Raw genomic sequence first — 14,799 nt, 5'->3', positions numbered from 1 at the left:
CCCTCAAGGATCTCAAAACATATTCCAAGATATCACCACGAGAATCACGAGCAGGAAAAAGACACTGAGCATATTTATATGCCTAATTAAGAGAAGGTATGAAAGAGAAATTATGGGGCCCTGATACTCTGTTGACCCTTCTTGTGAGCCCTCATTAATCCCAGAGCCAGATGCATCCTCAGAATCTATCTAAACACATTTCTTCAAAAGGGCACTCCGGACAATTAGGAATAGAACTTTAGAATTCTTTGCTTCCATCACTTAGGGCTGAATATTTCCAGCCTTGGGTATCTCCCATAGCTATTGTACCCTGGCTGCACTGAGCTAATCACCTCTGCTTGAGTGTGCCAAGCAAGTTCAAGCATTTGTGCCTTTGTTTATTCCGTTCCCTCCACCTGGAAGTATCTTTTATCTACTCTTCTACCTGTGGAAATCTTATTTATTCTTTGTGGCTCTACACAACAATTGCCATTTTTGTGAGGCATGCCCCATTGGTGACTTCTAACCAAAAACAATAGTTTATAATTGTTTATTTTAGGAACTCCAGCTGAAAGGGCCTGAAGAATGTAAAAAAAAAAAAAAAAAACACAAAAACTTGTAGCCAATAATGATAACCATCATCATATAGAACATTTATATATAAAAGAAATATTTCAGCCCAAACACAAAGCTAAAAAGGGAAACAGTGATTTGTGAACTGGAATTCTTTTCCCCCATTTCTTTCTCAAAGCTATAGTCTCTACTATAAAGTGAGTCAATATATAAAAGTTTAGTGGAAACCTGAGTTCCTACTCTAAAATGTTTACCAAGGATAGAAATTGAATCATAATACTATTTTGTCCTGAGCCACAGTAACTTCTATCAAGGCAAAACCCTCTTCACAAAAATTATTTTTGGAGTTAGCAAATATTCTAGTTCAATCGGTCCCAGGCTGGGATGGTACCCAGAATCATGAGGGGAATTTTCAAGATTCATATGGGCCTGTGAAAGAGCATCTTTGGGGAGTGAGCCCCAAGCTCCCCCTAGGTGAACTGAAGAACCACCAGGCTATCTTCACTGATCATTTTTATAATTAACTGTCTGAGCTGGGGATATTAGCAATGTTCCTCACAAGTATATGTCAAGGAACAGAAATATCTGGACACACAATGTTTGAATTCCATTGAAGCAGGGACAGTATTGGCTGTCAGTACACTCATTTTGCTCATTTGGCACTGTAGTTACAGGAGAAAAGGGACTGCTAAAAATGTCAACAAATTTCTGCAAAGCAAAATACTGACTTGTCTTAGCTGAAATACCTCATGGTTGTCTTCAGCTTAAACAAGAAAAGATTGGGGACAAAACTTTGTTAAAATTCCATTTGATTTATCCAGCCATGAACCATTTTGTTTTAAATGTGAATTGCCAAAACAGCTTAGTTTTTGAGACCTCTGTTACACAATGACCTCATCTTCTTATATTAGGAAAGAACTTGGATTGGTTCAGAAGTATAAAATTATAATAATAGTGTCTTTAAAAATTAAAGTCCCTGAAGGTCTAATACACCGCTGGTTTGGGGCTACCAATTCATACCATAAATTAAGATTCCAATTGAGCAGACTGCATTAACTGGATGTTTTCTGACAATTCTCTAAGTGCTACTCTATGGGCAATCCATACATATCTGGTAATTACCTGTTAGTCTCCTGTTAATATGTTCTATTTATGCATGCCCCAGTGGGGAACCAAGGGACACTGAGGATACAAATGAATGAACCAACTCCAACCCTAGTAAGTAGATAATAGGAAGCATGCATTGGACCCTCAAGCACTACATGAAGTTCAACACAGCCTTATCCATCGTGTGGCTGGCAAGCATAAGGACACCTATATGCACTGAAGAATCTCCTAGCTGTGCTCTTTGAGAAAGCTTAGAGACAACAATTAAAATACAGAGCCCAACCAAGCAAAGGTAGACTTCCACCATCCCGGTCATGAGTTCATCTGTTTTTTTTTTTGTTGTTGTTTTTGTTTTTTTTTTTTGCTTAAGCTATATTTGACAGTTCACAGGGAATTTAAAACTCATGGCTCTGCTAGGCATGGGAAATACAACATGAAAATTTGTTGGGTTTCCCAGCTAAGCACTGACAGCTTACACCGTGCCTTATTTTTGGCGTGAAGAAGTTGCAATGCTCACGTGCAGCTGGGCAGCTGAGAGAATCTGGCTCACTTTTCACATTTTCTCTGCAGCTACAGCTGGTACAGATGACATGGAAAAGGTGAGAATTTCTTGGAGCAGGTTGTCTTTTCCCAAAATGGCCACATTAATATTCCAGTCCCACACCTTCCTGCAGAACCTGCGTAGAGAGAGAAGTACAATCTAATTTTCCTCTCCTTGGACCTGGGTGATGCTTTGTGACCCACCCCCACCTCCACCGCGGACAAGAATATGGAGAAGTGATGGTGTAGGGTTTCTAAGGTTAGGTCATAGAAGCTGACATAGCTTCCACCTGGCTCTGTTTTGGGACACTTACCTTGGAGAGACAAATGACCCCCATTGAACTGCAGTCCCAGCCAACAGCCAGCATCCCCTGCCAACACAGGCATGCCCCTTCAGAGAATTCTACTCGGAGCCTTCCAGTCACCCCACCTGATGCCAAAGAGAAGAGACACAATGTGCCCACCATGCCCCACCAAAATTGCAAACCTGTGAGCAAAATAAATATCGTCATTAGCTTAAGCGACTGTTTCGGGGTGACTTGTTCTGCAGCAAATTGAATGCTTATCTTCTGTGAAAAGTTTAAGTCACTTCTCACCAGGAAAACAACAGTCATTTATCAGGGATTCACATATTGTGATATGGGACTTGGAATAACGGTCTTATATCCACTATGTGGTCACATCTGGCCAGAACCATGTGAAAGCCATGCTTGGTCACTTGGGCACTGTAAATTCTTTCTTTAAAGGTTATAAAATACTTCTAAAAATGCACATCTTACAGATTTTAAGTAAAAAAGAAAAAGGAATGTCCCTTATCTTTCAGACCCTTCTCCACACACTCCCCTGAGCACATCTTCGACTCTTCCCCTGTAGGTCATGAGCTTCTTTTTATTATGCTGTCAAAGCAAGCCTAATGATGATCAAGATAGGAACATGATGATGGTGGCCAGTTTCTATGTGCCAGGCACTGCAGAACTTGGGGAGCTTGAAATTGGCTATGGTGGGAGTATTTAGAGCATAGGCATTGCAAAATATGAAACATCAGAGCTTTTGGTTCAAAAAAACCAGTTGTTAAATTTACCATCAGGGGGGCGCCTGGGTGGCTCAGTCGGTTAAGTGTCCGACTTCGGCTCAGGTCACGATCTCACTGTCCGTGGGTTCGAGCCCCGCGTCGGGCTATGTGCTTACTGCTCACAGCCTGGAGCCTGTTTCAGATTCTGTGTCTCCCTCTCTCTCTGACCCTCTCCCGTTCATGCTCTGTCTCTCCCTGTCTCAAAAATAAATAAAACGTTAAAAAAAAAAATTTACCATCAGGGACCATGTTTCTCTCTGCTAATTAATACATCTCCAGCACCTAGGACAGTGTCCAGCACATGGAAGGCTCTCAATATGTGTTTGCTGACTGAATGAATGTTCTAAGTGCAGGCTCAGACAATATTCCTGCTGATGCACTTCTAAAATGAACGTGACCTACCAGTTTTATGAATGAGCATGCTTCTAAAATGCAACTTCTGATTATTCATTGTTTTCAGGCATTTCCCTATTTGGATAATTGGATTACTCTCTCTGTGGGTCAACAGAGCCAGGGACGTAGCTGAAGCGTGCAATTCACAGGGACGCACAGTGCCCCAATAGTCAACTTGTCATGGCAAAAATTAATTCAAACTCCCTAACCAAAAAGTATCATCCTTTTCATCTCTTTTACCAGCTTTTGTCATACTCCAATGTTTTTTTTTAGGAGTGATCTAGTCAAGAAAAAAAAATTAAAAAGAACATATACAGAAGTACACGTGCACTGCGGGTATATGTGCATGTGCACATGTAGCATGTAGACCTTTTGGGATGGGTCTACATACATATTAAAGATCTTCTTTAAACAGAAATGGTGGGAGGACTGGTGAGAGATGGGGAAGAACGAGAGCAATCCAGGCCTTGTCTGTCAGAGGAAGGAAATCAGATCTGCAAAATGGTTGCCTCCAAAATTAACTACTCAGATAAACAGAAGCAACATATGCACTTGAGGCATAAAAGACCCAAGGTAATGTGGGAATGATCAGGTGGGGACAAAGGCTTTCCCCAAGAGCAACACCATGGACATTATTTAACCATCATTATCCGCTCCAGGTCTCGGGTCACTGACAATAATTATGACTTGTAGAATGACAGACGTCTACATGGCACTTCCCCAAATTCCATCTCCGCTTGAAATGCAAATGCTTTCCAAAGCAGATTTATATTTTCAATTAACCTTCTGGTCGGTTCCAAGAAAATCTTTGGGGGCAGGCTGGACATGAAGGATTGTGGTATTGGTACTGGTTTACTCACCAATTACTCTTTAACGCTGATGCGTGCCAGTGATGGGCTAACAAATGGACATCTCCTTGAAATCTTTTTTTCCTTCCTTTTTTAAAAAAATTCCAGGAAATATTAGGAATCTCAGTTCTGTTTCTATGAAAAAAACTAAGGGCATTATAAAAAATGTTGTGGCTTTGGTGAGTCATACATCACTACTGGAAAGCAGATATTCTGTGATTCTTTGCTTTTGAGACCTATCGATAATTTCCACCACTGAAAACACAGCCATCTTGTAGCATTTCCAAAAGAAAGGACCCTGGAAAAATTCACACAAGTCAGGAGAAATCTTTATATTCCCCCTGTAAAAATCAAAGAGAATGAGATTAAGGGAATGTCTAAGAACATTTCTTGCATGACAAAGCCTTTTCAGATCAGCAAAATAAATTAACTTACCAAGAAATCTTAAATGAAAGAGTAGAAAAATCAAAGCAGGGCACAATGCATGAGTCCAAGGATGAGTCAATATTAGAAAAACCTATTAGTATAATTCACTCATCTACAAGTCAAAAGAGAAAAAACAACTTCTCCTCCTCCTCCTCCTTTTCCCCTTGCCTTCCCAAATAGTTCAGCCCAAAAACTATTAGCTGAGTCTCAGAAGTGGGAGTGTGTTGGGAAGTGAGTGGTGTGAGGCAAGTGTGCACAGGGGAAGGACAGAGGTGATGGATAGACGATTGGTTTTACCCAAGGGTTTGATCACACAGGTAACTATCTTAAGGATATGAGAGGGCAGGTTTTTTGTTTGTTTGTTTGTTTTGTTTTTTTTTTTACTTCCAGGGAAGGGAGTTATAAACATGGAAAGGGAGAAAACTACAATATACCTATGCAACTGGATTGGAGTAAATCTATCATGCTGAACTCAGAGGTTTCTATGGATGGATGGATGGATGGACAGAAGGATGGATGGACAAATGAGAAAATACATAGACATACACGTACATGTAAGCATACATATATTCTCTAGCTCTGTTTACTAAGAGGGGCTTACAAGCAGTGACACCCAAAGAGTAGTCAACAGGCCAAGATGATGGAGGACTCTAGCAGAAGCAGAAAATCAACAGCCAAGTAGGTAATAGGCCCATCTTACTCTCTGATGTTTAGACAAAGCAAGACTGCTGTGCTCAATTACAGGAGGTACACTTAAAGAACAGATTCCCAGGACAGCCCAGAGGGTCCTATGATTAACAGCGAAAGGAGATGAGATTTAATGTACTGAAAAGAATTCAGGGAAATATAAAAATACTCTTCAAATTTCCAAATGGCTGTCATGAGAAAGAGAGATCAGGTTCATTATCTCCGTGGTTCCAGAAATAGAACAAGGACCAATGCATAGAAATTTCCCAGATAGTGTCTAGGGACAAGAAAAACTGTTCCAACAATTAGACTTACTCCACAAAGGAGGAGGAGGTGAATCACGTGATAGGTCTTCCCTCAGAGGCTTCTAATGACTCATCAGGGCTGTTGCAATGCAGTTTCCAGCCGTGGGTAAAGATTTGTACTGAATTGACTCTGAAGACTTTGTAACTCAAAGTGAGGTCCATGGACCAGTAGCACTGACATGACCCGGAAGCTCAAAAAAAAAAATGCATATTGTTGCTTCCACCCCTAAACCTAATGAATTAGAACCAGTATCTTCGCAGGATCTGTTTGATTCACGTGCACGTTAAAGAGTGAGAAGCAGGGGCGCCTGGGTGGCGCAGTCGGTTGAGCGTCCGACTTCAGCCAGGTCACGATCTCGCGGTCCGGGAGTTCGAGCCCCGCATCAGGCTCTGGGCTCATGGCTCAGAGCCTGGAGCCTGTTTCTGATTCTGTGTCTCCCTCTCTCTCTGCCCCTCCCCCGTTCATGCTCTGTCTCTCTCTGTCCCAAAAATAAATAAACGTTGAAAAAAAAAAATTTAAAAAAAAAAAAAAATAAAAAAAAATAAAAAAAAAAAAGAGTGAGAAGCAGATGTTGAAGATGTCTTGTCACTCTCCAGCTTCTCCATCCACTTAGGTTTTCAGTCTCCTTTGGTACTCCTCTTTCACCCTGCATGACCTACTAAATGTCCATTTAATAATTAGTTATTAAAGGCAGAAGACCTGAGGGTGATTTGGGATAGAGTGGATATAATGAGCTTCCCAATTAGTGTAATCTGATAAATGATTATACAGTTGACCCTTGAATAATGGCAGGGGTCAAGAGCAACAACTCTCCGTGTCAAAAAGCCATGTATAACTTCTGACTCCCCCCAGATGTGTCTAATAGCCTGTTGACTGGAAGCCTTACAGATAACCTAAATAGTCAATTACCACATATTTCATATATGTATTATATACTGTATTCTTAAAGTAAGCTAGAGAAAATATTAAGAAAATCTTAAGAGCAAATACATTTACAGTACTGTACTGTAAAGAAATCTGCATGTAAGTGGACCAGTGCAGTTCAAAGCTGTGTTGTTCCAAGACCAATTATATTCCTTATTGGTGGGAATTTGGGGGTGGGAGGTAGTCCACTGAAGGTCACTGACATAGAGATGGGTGTGAATGCAGTCATGTATACTCTCCTTGGACCCAATGAATGAGAGCATACCAAAAGCTCTCACCTTCCTCTAGGTTTCTCATTCATTAGGTCTACACTTGAAGCAGAAATGTGAGCCTGCTATCCACTCTCCAGGACTGTGTACAGAAGGGAAAATAACATCCTGCCTTCCGAGTAGCATACGTGCATGCCTTAGTTTTATCTTCCAGGATCGTCTTATTCTTGTAGAGACAGAAACCTCAAACTTTCAACAGCCAATAGTTCACACAACTTCAGACAAAGAGTGGACACATAGTCAGACCTCATGCGTAAGACAAGAACCAGGGCATTTAATGACGACTAGATGTTAAATGGTAGGAAGACAGGCCTCACTTCTCAGGCAGCTTCATCATCTTCCAGTCCCCAGCTCCTAACACTTTAGGCTGTATAACAACCAACTGTTCCCAGGGCTCCTCCCCAATGGCACACTTTCCTTGGGCCTTCCTGTCACCTCAATCTAGAATATCCTCAAGCTATGTCCTTGCCTGGGTAACCTCTGCTCATCCTTTAAGACTCAGCTCAGGATGCATCTGGTCCTCCAGGAAGCACTCCTTTACCCCCTGACATGCTGCCCTTCTGAGTTGGTTCCCACAGCACCCTCTATCACCGTAGACCATTGCCATCTAACAGAAGCGCAACAGGGGCTGCATAAATTTAAGTTTTCTAGTACTACAGTTTTTAAATTAAAAAAAAATTTTTTTGAGAGAGAGCGTGTGCACGTGAGTAGGGGAGGGGCAGAGAGAGGGTGACAGAGAATCCTAGTCCTGACACAGGGCTCAAACTCATGAACCACGAGATGACGACCTGAGCAGAAATTGAGAGTTGGCTGCTTAACTGAATGAGCCACCCAGGAGCCAATAATAATAATAATAATATAATAATAATAAAGAAGAAGTTTAACTGTCACTATTTGTAGATGATATGATGCTTTACATAGAAAACCCTAGAGACACCACTAAAAAAACTTACAAGAATTCTGCGGACTGTCAGCACAGAGCCTGCTTGAGATTCTCTCTATTCCCATCTCTCCCTGCCTCTCCTCTGCTTGCACACAGGCTCACTTTCGCGCTCACTCTCAAACAAACATTTAGAAAAAAGGAATTCCGTAAAGTTGCAGGAGGCAAAATAATACCTGGAAATCAACTGCATTTGTTTTCTTTTTTTAAATTTATGTTTAATGTTTATTTATTTTTGAGGGAGAGAGAGAGAGACAGAGACAGACAAAGAGAGGGAGACACAGAATCCAAAGTAGGCTCCAGGCTCTGAGCTGTCAGCACAGAGCCCAACACAGGGCTTGAACCCACAAACCACAAGGTCATGACCTGAGCTGAAGTCATTCGCCTAACCGACTGAGCCACCCAGGTGCCTCAGTTGCATCTCTATACAGGAAATAACAGAGAGCAAAATTAAGAAAACAATTCCATTTACAATCGCACCACAAAGAATAGAACACCTAGGAATAAATTTAACCAAGGAGGTGAAAGACCTGTACTCTGAAAATTATAAAGGTTGATAAAAGAAACTGAAGATGACACAAGTAAGTGGAAATGACACAAATACGCTCCTGGATTGGGAGAACCAATATTATTAAAATATCCATAATGCCCAAAGTAATCTACAGGTTCAGTGTAATCCCTATCAAAATACCAACCTCATTTTTCACAGAAAAGATAATACTAAGATTTGTCTGAAGCCACAAAAGACCCCAAATAGCTGAGGCAATCTTGAGAAAGAAGAATAAACCTTACCACATTCCCAGATTTCAAGATATAATACAAAGCTCTAGTAATCAAAACAGTATGGTACTGGCACAAATACAGACACATAGATGAATGTAACAGAATAGAGAGTCCAGAAATAAACCCACAGTTGTGTGGTCACTTAATCTACAACAAAGGAGGCAAGAACATACAAGGAGGGAAAGAGAGTCTCTTTGATAAATAGTGTTTGGAAAACTGGACAGCTACTTGCTGGACTGCTTACGCCATACAAAAATAACTCAAAATGGATTAATGATCTAAATGGGAGACTTGAGACCATAAAACTCTTAAAAGAAAAAAGGCAATAATATCTTTGAGATTGGCCTTGGCAACATTTTTCTAGATCTGTCTCCTCAGGCAAGGGAAACAAAAACAAAAACAAAAACTATTGGGAATACACCAAAATAAAAAGCTTTTGCACAACATGGAAAACCATCAACAAAACAGAAAGGCAAACCACTGAATGGGAGAAAACATTTGCAAATGACATATCCAATAAGGGTTAATATCCAAAATATACAAAGAACTCATGCAACTCAACACCAAAAGACCTCAAATAATCTGATTTAAAAAAGGGCAGAGGATGTTAACAGACATGTTCCCACAGAAGACCTACAGATGGCCAATAGACACACAAAGAGTTGCTCAACATCACTTATCATCGGGGAGATGCAAATCAAAACCACAAAAAGGTATCACCTTATACCTAACAGAATGGCTAGAATCAAAAAGGCAAGAAATAGCAAGTGTTGGTGAGAATATGGAGAAAAAGGAACCCTTGTGCACTGTTGGTGGGAATATAAACTGATGCAGCCACTGTGGAAACCAGTATGGAGGTTCCACAAAAAATTAAAAATAAAAACCCTATATATCCAGTAATTCCACTACTGGGTGTTTACCCTAAGTAAAAGAAAACACTGATGTGTAAAGATATATGCGTCCCTATGTTTATTACAGCATTATTTACAATAGCTAAGATGTATAAGCAACCTAGGTGTCCACTGATAGATTAATGGACAAATAACATGTAGTATGTGTGTGTGTATGTATATAAATGTGTGTATATATACGTATATATATATGAATATATATACATATAGCAACATATGGTCCTAAATATACAACATAGATGGTCCTAGAGAGCATATGTTAGGTGAAATAAGTCAGAGAAAGACGAATACCATATGATTTCAGTTATATATGGAATCAACAAAAAGGGAATAAACAGAAATAGACCGATAAATGGGTAAAGGGGTGGCAGGCACAGGCTTCTAGTTATGGAATGCATATGTCACAGGGATAAAAGGTACAGCACAGGAAATGTAGTCATTGGTATTGTGATAGCATCATATGGTGACCGAGTCGCCATACTTGTGGTGAGCACGGCATAATGCGTAGACTTGTTGAAACACTACATTGTGCACCTGAAACCCATGTAACATCGTGTGTCAGCTGGGCTTCAACAAAAAAAATTAATCACGTATTTAACCCACCATACCCCAAATGTTATTTCAACAGGTAATCAAGACTATACTAACAGGTAAGTAAGACTGAGCTACTCAGGCTCCCCTATACCAACCATTATTAATTAGATATTTTACATTCTCTTTTCAAACCAAGTCTTCAAAATCCAGTATGTAGTTTATATGTAGAGCACATCTCAATTTAGTTTCAGCAGCTGCATGCAGCTGGCGGTGAGTGTATAGGGCAGCCCAGCCTTAAACCGAAATCATCCACTTACAGGTTTGCCTTCCCTACTAGAAGGTAAGCTACCCAAGGGCAAGGTCAACATCTTACTTGTAGTATCATCAGTGTCCTATCAGTCCCCAGCATGTACTGAGCACTCAGTAAATGTTTACTAAACTAGAGTGACCTGAAGGTATCTTGAGAACAAGTAGAATTTCAGCAGCTGCTCAAATCAAAATATATACTTGTAACAATTACAACAATAAGAATAATAGCTAATATTTTATCTTGGACCATGTTCTGTGCTATCTATTTACCTACCTGCCTACCAAGAAGGCTTCACACCTAGTGTGGAGCACAAGGTGGGGTTGAACTCAAAACCCTGAGATCAAGACCTAAGCTATGATCAAGAGTTGATGCTCAACTGACTGAGCCACCCAGGTGCCCCTGTGCTCTTTAGATACTTTATCTCCTCGAGCCCTCCCAACAACCCCAAATAACTATTTGCATTATTCTACTTTATGGGTAAAGAAACTTGCCCCAAATCATATAGCTGCTAAGTGGAAGAATGAGGACTTCTGGAAATCATTCTGGAAAACAATGGAAATGGCCAGTAAACACACACACACACACACACACACACACACACACACACACACACTAAAGAAAAAGTTGAAAAGAATTTATTTGCAGATGGGATAAACCTGCTCCAGTAGGTAAGCCTTCTCTGGAGTCTCCTTCACCAGCCCCCACTGGCATCTTCTCCAGGGCTCAGTGATCTGCTGAATTTTGCCCTATACAGGGTGTGCCATTCTCCAAGGTTTTCAACCAGCCTTATCTGTCTTCAAATTTATCTGTCTCCTATTTGCCTTCTAAGTTGTGTGCATTCTACCTGTCTTGTCAAACAGGTAGAGATTTCCGCAAACGACTTTAGTGAGTCAAGTCACCTTTCTCAGTGCTCATCCTCTCCCAGTGTACGAGGCAGAGGGGCATACCCTGCTTCCTTGCACCCCCTCTCCCCAGAGGGCCCCCCAGCCCCACTGCCCTGGCCTGAGCACGAGGGAAGCAATCCCTGCTGATGTGTGTTTTTGTTTAGGGAAGTAGGCTCAACTGTGCTGAAGAAAAATGATGCAGATTTTAAATTTTGGGGATGGGGGGTGATGTGTGCCCCCAAATCCCATTATCTCTAAACCACAGGAACCAGAACCACATCTGGAAAAGGAAATAAAGCCAGAGAGGTAAGGAAAGAATAGATTAAGAGAAGCCTTGAAAACAGGCTGGCATTCGGATGTGGTGGAGAATGAAGATCCCCAGAGAGTTTCTCAGCATGGGTGTGAGGTGATGAAAACAGTGATTAAGGAAGATGAAATGCAGGCAGGACGGATTGCAGGGAGGGGCTGGGATCTGAGAGGAGGCAGTCATGCAGGCAGAGGAGACAGAGAGCAAGCCTATGAAGGAATCTATGAGTCTACATCAATTACCATCTGCCCACCCCGAAGTCACTTTACTACCAACTTACTACCAAGCTTTTTTTTTTAATGCCTTTACTATTATTGGGAAGGCAAAAATAACCCTGTGAGGAGCTCAAGAGTTTCATTAAACTGATAATAAAATTCCGTCTCTGCGGATATAATGATTAACCATACGTGTACCCCGCTGAGCGCATGAGCCTTACTGTGAGCATGTGCGACACTCGGTGTGGCAGAAATGGAGCTCAGAAAAATGTATCTTAGGCCCTTGGTCATCACAGAATCAATAAGCATGATGAAAACAGAAGTTTTTTTTAGAGCAGCCCCATGTGGGTGAAGCCCCTATGACAGAAGAGAAATGGTAGCCCCATCTGGAGTGTCCCGAGCCACTGCCCTCCAGGACCTACCACACCCTGTCCACACCAGCTCCTAGAGTGACAGGAGGGACAGGCCAGCTCTTAGGCGGGCCAGCACTGCTTACCAGAACTGTATACCCCAAACCATCATATTCTTTAGTTCTGGTTGCAAGTTGAAATGGTCCAGGGATCCCAAAGTTATTTTGATTCATGTTTAGATCTGGAAAGAGCCGTAGAGAGCATCTAAACCCATCACTTAAGAATATTTTCAAGCTGGGGCACCTGGGTGGCTCCAGTGGTTGAACATCCAACATGATCCCACGATTTGGGAGTTCAAGTCCCACTCTGGGCTCACTGCTGTCAGTACAGAGGCCGCTTCAGATCCTCTGTCCTCCTTTCTCTGCCCGTCTCCCACTTGGACTCCCTCAAAAATAAACATTAAAAAATATCTATTTTCAAGCTGCACACCTTCCCCCGCCCATCTACTCATTCTGTCCCCTTCCCTGCTCTGATGCCCACCCCCAGTTTACACACCCTATGGCAGTCCCTGAAATCTTCCCCGGGACCCTGGGGCTGAAGAGAAAGCAGTTTGCAAAATACTGAAAAGTCCAGTATTTTTGCTTTGTTCTGGCATCTTGTGACATATGAAAAATTAAAGCTCAGGAAATTAAAACAGGACTTCCATTTCTAAACATACGACACATAAAATAACCCTAAAAGCCTCCTTCTAGAATGCTAGAAAGCCTCCTTTAGCTAGAGTGCTAGCTATATGCAAATGTCCATTTCAGTGCATAAAAAGAACTCATAAAGGCATCAAATCCTCACTTTCAAAATGGGTCTAACCTCTGATCAAGCAATTCCATGTGTAGGTACAGGTCCCAGAACAGGGTTTACCCAATTCTTAGTGGAAACGGGGGTCAGAGGATCACTTTAGTAAATTGCAACCAGGATATTTTTTTAGACCAGCCTAAACTGGATTATACCTGAATACAAAATAAGGGTCTCATTTTGAGGAACTTTTATTCCACATATATGTGTGCGCACACACAAACGTAGCCTGTGCATGTGCTGGGTTTACATGTAAAGTATGTCCTTAACTGTGGGTGTAGCCAAAATATTTTGAAAAAATGCTATCTTAGAGAACTTGTATGTGAGTGTAGGAAATGGGTAAGGACACTCACTGAAGCGTCGTTTATAATGAAAGTGCAAAATTCAAAGCAATCTAACTGCTCAACAAGAGAATGGTGGTCTGTTCACGAAACACTATAGCAAAGAGCAGTTAAAATGAATGGGCTAGAGCTATGTTGCTGACGTCTAATGCTAAATTAAAAAAAGAACAAGTCGCAGAATATATACAGCGTGTTTCCTTTCATTTAAAGTTTTCAAACATGCAGAATGTACACAGCAGCCACAGCTGAAAGATGTAGGTGTCTACAGAAGAAGTAGGCAAGTCTGCAGGTTTAAGGCAGCATTTATCTTGGGGGCAGGAGGAAGGCAAAGAGGATCAAGGAGGAAGCCATATAGAACTCAGCCAGGTCTGAAGTGAGCTGGTCAAAACGTCAGGATAGCCCGGGACTCAATGGTGGCACACAGGTTTGTTACCGTGTTGGTCCTATGCTTTTGTTGATTTAAAAAGAAATGTATTTGTAGGGGTGTCTGGGTGGCTCAGTCAGTTAAATGTTCAACTTTTGGTTTTGGCTCGGGTCATGATCTCGCGGTTCGTGGGTTTGAGCCCCCTGCATCAGGCTCTGCATGGACAGTGTGGAGCCTGCTTGGGATTCTCTGTCTCCCTCTCTCTCTGCTCCTCTCCCGCTGCTCACTCTCTCTCGAAATGAGTAAACAAACATGAAAAAAACGTGTTTGTCAGTCACACGTACTCACCAAGACCAGACGGCTGACGGGTGGTAGGGTCACCTGGAAGAAACCCAGGGCAGGACCCTGGCTCCCAATCCGGTTGTCTTTCCACACAGCTCCCAGTTCATGATCTGTTTGCGAATGAAGGATATGCATCATTTTGGTCCTTATCTACGTAATTTATTTTTACCTGAGAGATACTGTTCCCTGCAGCCCACCAAGGCCACATCTGCTCTGGCCAGAAATAGCACATAGTGCACTCACTATGTGAAGCTGAGCGGCTGATTCATAGTTTGCATCTTGGCTCTGTTTTCCAGCCTTGCTCGTGCATTGCAAAAAAAAAAAAAAAAAAAAAGGTAAGCCACTGAAAGGTCAGTAGAGAGATAATCTAAACAAAAAAGTATAAGCAAAAAAAAAAAAAAAAAAAGAGAGAGAGAAAGAGAGAAACACAAAGGGGGGAGGGAGAATCAGTTCTGTGTGAGGAAATACACAAATTCACAGGTAGCGATCAAATTAAAGAATATTATTGAGAAAACTTAAGCAAACAGGGAATGTATTTTAGATGA

At 41.5% G+C, this 14,799-nt stretch overlaps 1 long non-coding RNA gene across 4 annotated transcripts in view; it reads right to left on the bottom strand.

Moving 5' to 3' along the window:
* LOC112868720 (uncharacterized) overlaps positions 1 to 14,799 on the bottom strand; it is a 143,292-nt gene that overhangs the window by 27,798 nt on the left and 100,695 nt on the right. For all 4 annotated transcript variants that reach the window (XR_015243426.1, XR_015243423.1, XR_015243424.1 and 1 more), the window contains 4 exons: positions 14,261 to 14,364; positions 4,525 to 4,853; positions 2,514 to 2,629; positions 2,177 to 2,336 (listed from right to left, as the gene is read on the bottom strand). This is a non-coding gene — a long non-coding RNA (uncharacterized LOC112868720). The remainder of the gene's footprint in view (positions 1 to 2,176; positions 2,337 to 2,513; positions 2,630 to 4,524; positions 4,854 to 14,260; positions 14,365 to 14,799) is intronic.

The sequence above is a fragment of the Puma concolor genome, chromosome D4 (assembly GCF_028749965.1).
Source record: "Puma concolor isolate L17-30 chromosome D4, mPumCon1.1.hap2, whole genome shotgun sequence".
Lineage (NCBI taxonomy): Eukaryota > Metazoa > Chordata > Mammalia > Carnivora > Felidae > Puma > Puma concolor.
Note: the sequence above shows the minus strand (reverse complement) of the source record. Positions and strands in the feature narration are given on the sequence as shown.